Source organism: Excalfactoria chinensis, chromosome 20 (assembly GCF_039878825.1).
Source record: "Excalfactoria chinensis isolate bCotChi1 chromosome 20, bCotChi1.hap2, whole genome shotgun sequence".
Classification (NCBI taxonomy): domain Eukaryota; kingdom Metazoa; phylum Chordata; class Aves; order Galliformes; family Phasianidae; genus Excalfactoria; species Excalfactoria chinensis.
In genome coordinates, this window is record NC_092844.1 from 5714524 (window position 1) to 5721855 (window position 7332).

Consider the following 7332-nt stretch of genomic DNA (forward strand, 5'->3'; position numbering starts at 1 on the left):
CATCACCATCACACAAAGTCTTGAGTCTGGCCGGGCAGTGTTTGCTGTCCAGATGAACCAGCCAATGTAACCATTAGCTCATGGCAATACCCACTGTAATTGTAAGGGCCGTTAAATATGATTTAAATATTTTTTTACTCATTAGTAATAATTTAGAATGGTCCTCTTTTTTTTTTCTTTTTTTTTCAGCAACTTCAAGTGTGATTATAATAGCTTTGTAATTTCGGGCTCTATCATTAAAATTAATGATATCCTAATGCTCCATGCGCACCAGAAAAGTCTGATCAGTTTTTTTTTTTTCTTCCTTTCCCCTTTATATATCATTCCTAATAGAGCATTTTAATGGCTGTAATTTCCAGCCCTGTAGATGGAAACCTAAAAATAGGAAGAAAGCCTCTTCCATCACGCCGTGTCAGCCCCTAAATAATTCAATTACATCGGCCGTTCCCAATGCAGACAGTGATAACACAAGGTATAACGTGCAGGGAAGGGCTCATGGGCACAACACTGTGACCATCAGCTTCCTCACCCCCATAGCGCCGCGCTCCTGGGTGCTGCCTCGGGGTCTCTCTCTTTAACGTGTGCACTTCTGAAGCCATTCCCTGTCCTACATCCACCTCCTGACTGTCAGCTCGTGTCTCATCTTTCCCTTGCTGGTTTTATCAGACGGATCTCTGCTGTTTATTGATTTGTGCTTCGCCTCCGCCGCGTTCTTGCACAGCTGATGTGGGGCTCTTTTTGAGGTCAAAGCACTCCTACCACCACCGTGCCATTCCCTATTCAGTCTCCCGGTTATTTTCCTGCATCAACACAATTTTTCTGCTACCCCAGGGCTCCTCAGACTCAAACATTGCTGACCTTCTAACAATAAGGAGATTCTTCATTTGTTGCCATCTCCCTTCCCGCTGTGCTGACAGTGCTTGGGTGCTCCCAACCCATGGCTCACATCCATCTCTCCTCCTTGGGCAGGAGAGCTGCACCCCGGGCTGAGGCATTGACTGAGAAAGAGTGGGGCTGGGACAGAGAGGGAATGCCAGAAAGCATGAAATTAGCCATGAAAACAGCCCAAGGAGTCAATGGGCTTGCACGCGTTTTGTGTTTAGCAAAGAAAGAAAACGCTTCTATTCCATCTCATTTTCGGCTCCCAGCGCAGCAGTGCTGTTTTAGTTTACCTTTAATGTTAAAGTTTGAGTGCCGAGGGGAATACTTCATCCCCCAAAGAGCAGCATCTATAACAGCAAACTGTAGAATAATAATACATCAATTCCAAATTGGCAGCAGCACGCTGAGTAACAACAAGGTGCTGCTCCTTCCAGCGCGCTGATTTACAGCATATCAAACCTGACCCCGTCTGCACTTTTCCTGCAAAGGGAAGTGATTATCTGCTTAAAGCTATTCACTAAAACACATAGCTAGGAATTTTAGGTGCAGTACTCTGTGTTTCAATTACTCTGTAAAAGCGGCTTGCCCGAGTCCCTCAATTATTCAGGCTGTGTTCTGCCATAAATCCACAGAGCTCTTTGGGTTGCCTGCATCCCCACCGTACCCTACTGGGAAAGTTATGTGGTCTTCCCCTGGGTGCTGCTTTCTGCCCAGTGAGCAGAAGGTTCTCCTCAGTGACCCATCAGAAAACAAGGAGAACCCGGAGCTCAGACTTGTTCCCAACCCGTCGCTCCCTTAGAAGATAACATGCATATTTCAAAGACACCGTTATTTATTTTAAGAAACTGGTCTGAAAATTTGACATCTCGGCTACGGGGGAAGGATTTATTATTTATTATGTTCACATCAGGATGTTCCGATGGTTTCCTTATCAGCCTATTAAGGTGTCTATCTCCCTTCACGTCAGCGGTGCTCCTTGGCAGAGCACCCAACACTGCAATGCTCCATAGCAAGGTCATGGGCTGCAAGCACAGCACAGTGAGAAAACTCTTTGAGGCATCAGAAGAGGCTTCCCAACTTGAAAAGTACAGCATGGAAACTTTTAGATTAGGCCTGTAGGACGGCAAAAGGACACAGATGGGCCAAATTCCCAACGACTGGTGTTGATTAGTCCAACACCAAGGGCACAGCACGCAGAGCTGGCTGTGCAGGAGCACCAATGCAGTGCTGCTGTCAGTGCAATGCCTCCCTACAGCAATATGCTCAGCCTCTGTGTTCACTTTCCTATCTCAAAAACACAAATCTGCTTTTTATCAGCTGTATCAGCCTTCTCCTTCAGAGTATTGTTCCATTATCAGAGTGCAGCGTTATAAAGGATGATAGGGACTGTTCAGAGCCGTACTTTGCTCTTCTCTTTCAAACCTCGGGTCCAAGTGGAGTTTCCATCACCAGCTCCCAGGTGTGTGATCTCACAGCAATGGATTCCCAGCCATAGAGGAACCTGGGAGTGTGGATGGGAGCTGTTGAATCATGGCCTGAACCTCTGATTGACCAACCTGAGGCAAGCACTGAGTCAGCCATGGGAGCACAAGTGAAGGCAATTCTGCTGAGGGGGGGAAGCCCAGCTGCAGCTCTCCTAGCCCCTATTTAAGGGCTGGCTGCCACTAAGGAGGGATCTCTCTCTGGAGTTTGCACCTTGGTGGAGTTTTACTGTGAGCCTTCAGCATTGGTGAGCATTTCCATTTGTTATTGATTATCTTTCCATCATGATAATCTTACTTAACCAAACATCTGTTTAACCTCTGCTTACTTATTGATTGTACAGGGTGCCACCCCACATTGGGCATCACCAGCAGGGCTGGAGATGGAAGATACCCTGCAGAGATGCTGGTGTAACTGCAGAACTTCTTTGCAGTGGCAGAAGGTGCTCGGGGCAGCTGCTAAAGTGTCATCAATCAATGTCAAATGAAAGCCATCTGAAGATGACTAAATCTGATTGCCTGTAACCAATGTAATTAGACGGTGAGGATTTTCTTTCTTTTCCTTTCCCCCTAAAAAGGCCAAAAGGCTCCAAAAATCAGAAGTATTATCTTGTGTCCGGAGCAAGGTGAATTCCTGTTTGACCTACTGTTCAGACAAAAACTCTCCTCCAACCCAGAGACTGCAATCACAGCGAAGATCCACCTGAAGAGCACTAAAAAAGGATGATAGCTGAAATTTCTTCCTGCTCAGTATGCACGATCAAGCAGATTTCAAGGGTGATGGGGCAAGGAGAAGGTCTTTGTCTTGCTCATTAATCACCACGGCGCGAGCAGCGCGTGTCCCAGAATAGGTGAGTTTCACACCGAAAGCATTTGCTAAATGAAGTCATGTGTGCATCAACAGCATGGCAGGGAAGGGCAGGATGAGCTGGGTTGGAGAGGGTGGTTGGCAGCAGGTGTCTGTCCCTGCACTACTCACAACTCCTGCAGCCTGGCAGCACTGCAGCACCTGTAGCAACGTGGCACCCATGGCATTGCATCACCTGCAGCACCTACTGCACAACAGCACTGCAGCACGCACGGCATTGCAATGTCGTGGTTGGAGCACAGAGCCAGGCTGGCAGCAGGAGGAGGGCAGCTGTCAGCACAGTGCTCTGATAGGAACAAATTGCACCTGCTGGGCTCCGGGCCAGCACTGACAGACATGCCTGCAAGGAAGCAGGAGAAGGAAGGTGAGTTGCTGCAAACCTCCCACTGATAAAAGAGCAGAACAGGCTCCTGGCTGGGTGCTGCTGGTGGCACATGCTGACAGGTCCCACCTGGGAAGCTTAGTGCTGGGATGCTGAGCTTGCAGCAGCAATGACAGCAAGAGGTTGTGCCGTCTGCTCCTCTTGGGCTCAGAACCAAGGCTTAGACTTCAAGGATTCCCTGTGCTTTGTGCAAGGGCAGCTGAGGCCTCCTGGCTCAGAGGTATTGGAATGGGAAGTGGAACAGAGGCAAGCACACCCCCTGCCTTGCTGTCTCTGGTGCCTTTGGGATGCAAAGGGTGAGCCCTGAGATGCAGCCCTGGTGCTGCTGTGGTGGGTGGGTTCTGGCTGCAGCCCAGCGCTGCCATCCCTGCCTGATCCCCTTGTGGGAGGCACGGTGTCCCGTATCAAAGCGGCCGTGTTGCCTCTCTAATAACACGGCGCCGATTTCCCCAGGCTGACAAAAGTAGGCCATGTTTCTATATTCCCTGTCACTGCTTATCTGTCGCCTCTGTGTGTCCAAATCCTCTTTCCATTTATATTGGCTTTAATGAAGCTCTGCTGTCCTGTGCTGCCAGCTGCAGTGCAGGAGCTGCGCCCATCCAGCACCACTATGCACAAGATTAGGGCTCCTCGATTTTAATTAACAGAAACTTTTAATTCTGAGCCCTTGTGTCAGCCTCGTGCTCCCTGTAGGCTCTAGGCTTCCCCATGCATCGTGTCACCAGTAAATCCCTTTCCATCCTTCCCTGTTAAGCCCTATGATAACATGCATGTGGCCACACGCTGCGGCCACATACATCCCTGGGTCTCACAGGGAACCCTGAGTTTGTTTTATGTGGGCTCCATGGTTTCACCTGGTGGCTTTCCCAGCACAGCCCTCCATGCAGATAGTGGACCTTGGGCAGGACTGTGAGCCCAACCATCTCCATGGCCACTGAATGCTTAGCAATTAAAGAAACAACCACAGAGAATGGAAGTAATTCCCACTTACTAGAAAAGACCTGCTGGAATTCATAATGGCAAGGAGACATTCAACAGATGTGCATTAGCATAATGTGGAAATGATGTGAAGCACAATGCTATTTTTCTACCCGAGCTGCTTACAGTAAGCGGTGCTTCCCTCCACTCCTCAGGAATTTCTAGCAAGAGGGAAATTTCCAGTAAGTGAACCTAAGAAACAGCGTGGCTGAAGGTGCTGGAGAATTGCTCGTAAACCTTTTTTCCACTGATCTCTGGCTACAAACCAGCTTATAGTGAGGCAGAGGCTTTCCCTGGAGGTGGAAACGTGGGCACAGCCTCACCACGGAGCACCCCCTGCTCCTGACATTCTGCTTTGGGCTCTGGCATTTGCTTCAATCCGTGCTGTGCTCTCGCCCACCTCTCCAGATTAACAAGGAGAGGAGTGATATGTCAATAGAGAAGGGTGAATGCATGTTGTGTGGGAGCCCTGCTGCCAGCCCAGCCCATGGGGATGCTGGCAATGTGCTGTGCCCTATTGAGGTGAGCTCTCCTACATGCCTAGGGGGTTTTACTTGTACAAATGGGGGTGGGAGCGTATCTCTCAGGATAAAAGGTTTTCCCATCTCCCCAGCAGATGCTGTGGCTGGCTGATCCATTCCACTCTCTGACCAGATGGAACACCTGATGGCTGCAAAATGGAGCCGTCCCCTCTGGAAACTCTCCTCCCTTCCCTGGCTGTGACACGTTATCAGGACTGAGTGGCTGCCGACCAGGAAGCAGCAAAGGCAGCACTTCACCCAGCTGCTCTCAGCCCCCTGCCAAGGAGCAGAGATTGGGGCAATGTGGTTCTCACTCCTTCTGCTGTCAGCTCAGAGCAAAGCAGCTTCTGCTGAGTGAGAGTTTGTGGTTTTAGTTTGTGGTTCTGTGCCACAGCCAAGCCAGCATCTATCTGAGCTCACAGGACACGCTGCTGCTGGGTATCTCGTGGGTCCACGCTGAGCCTGGGAAAGAAGGGCTGCTGGGGGGTCCTGGTGGGAGCTCTCAGTGCTTAAAGGCTGTGTCTGATGATGGCTGGCAGCATCCCTTGATCCATCCAGACAAGCCAACAGATCCGAGGAGGAGTGACATGGCTGCATACCTGCAGCTGGCAGGTGCACACAGATGTGCACACATGCATGCAACGGGTCCTAGGGAGCTCGCATGGCAAAGCAAGGCAAGTCAAGACAGCCTCTTTCCAGTCCTGCATGGCACCACCTGGGAGATGGAGCAGCGGACAGCCGCTCCCCTCCCGGCGCTACCGGCTGCGCATCGTCTGCCCGCAGGCTCCATCTGGTGGAAAATCCTCACCCATAGAGAGGAGAGGAATCCATCCCTCGGTGCAGGACATTGGGACCGCGGCTCAGGGTGCACCCCGGCTTCCAAACTGCTTGGGAAGGCGCTGCGTCCCTGGACGGTTACTCCGAGAAATAAACGCGATGGGATTTATTTCAACAGATGGAGGACAATTTTCTCCCGGCCATTCAACTGACACATCGTGCACCTGCCTTTGCCAGCGTCCCTGTGCAGCAGGTAATTGATATGGAGAGCAGGGGTAGCCGCCGAATTCGCCCTGCCTGCTCCGATATGGAGAGAATTCATCTTTTCCCCATTTAAGGGGATTTAGAATCAGCAAACAAGAAAAGGGCATGAAAGGGGTGTTTTGTGGGACCAGAGCGGTGCTGGGAGCAGCACAAGTGACATCTCTGCACAATGGTCATGTACCCCAACCCGTTGCTTTGCATCTCTGTGCCGCTTTGGTTCCATGGGAAGGAGCAGAGGTGCTGCCAACTCCCAGTACGACAGAGCTGGATGGATTTCAGCCTACAGAACGCTCAGCACTCGAGCCCTGCTGAGGTTTATTTACCATATAATGGGGCACAGTCATTTCCCCGTGTATAACTTAATGACACTTTAGCAAAGAACTAACCCAGCAAGCAGAGCAGCCCCAGTCCTGCTGCCAAAACCCCACCAGAGCCGCACTGTGCTGAGCACGAGGGGGAGAATGCAGTGGGTAAGGAAGCCAAATGTGCAAAATCCTCAAGAGCACATCTGATTTGCACTCGTTAAGCTATAATTTCCATCATTTGAATGACATAGAAGGGCAGGCGAGTGGTGAGTATGCTCCTTCTTGTGCCTTTTCTCTTAATTATTAGTCCTTTGCATGGGCCACTTTGCAGTGAATCAGCTTTTAAGCAGCGCTCAATCAGAGCATGTTCTGCTTTATTTGAATTATCTTGTTGGCCGATCATCCCCCAGAACGTAATAAAACAAACATTAATTACTACTTCAGCGGGTGTAATCTTCTTGAAAGCACTCAACAATACTCCAACGCCATTGTATCTTCATGCTCCACACTTTAAGGAGCTTTGGTAAACAAACTCATCCAGCACTCAGGATGCACAAACAGACGGCGTGCAGGCCGGGATGGCTGGGAGATGGGTGTGAGCATGAAGGGGAAAGGAGGGTGTGCAGATGGTGGGGTCTATGGGGCTGTGGGGGTGCAGGGGCTGCTCAGCTCCAGGCTGTGCAGGCGGCTGTGCCTGAGCTTACACAGGGCTTACTGGGATTGTGCCTCCATCAGATTGAAGCATTTCGTGTACATAGAAATGGCAGCTCTTAATCTCAACTCAAAGCTCCTGATGGCATTTCCAGTATATTGCTGACACATCTGTGAAAACACCCTGAGCTCTGCACATCTAGCAGGGGACGGCTGAAGGCCA

General features: G+C 50.3%; 1 long non-coding RNA gene across 2 annotated transcripts; it reads left to right on the forward strand.

Moving 5' to 3' along the window:
• The first annotated feature begins 2571 nt into the window (after positions 1 to 2571).
• On the forward strand, positions 2572 to 6872 carry LOC140261225 (uncharacterized). 2 transcript variants are annotated; one of them, XR_011905681.1, is made up of 4 exons: positions 2572 to 2611; positions 2708 to 2904; positions 3041 to 3214; positions 5205 to 6872. It is a non-coding gene; the product is annotated as an uncharacterized lncRNA (long non-coding RNA). The 2 variants fall into 2 exon arrangements; XR_011905680.1 differs by having other exon boundaries at positions 5208 to 6872.
• The last annotated feature ends 460 nt before the right edge of the window (positions 6873 to 7332 follow it).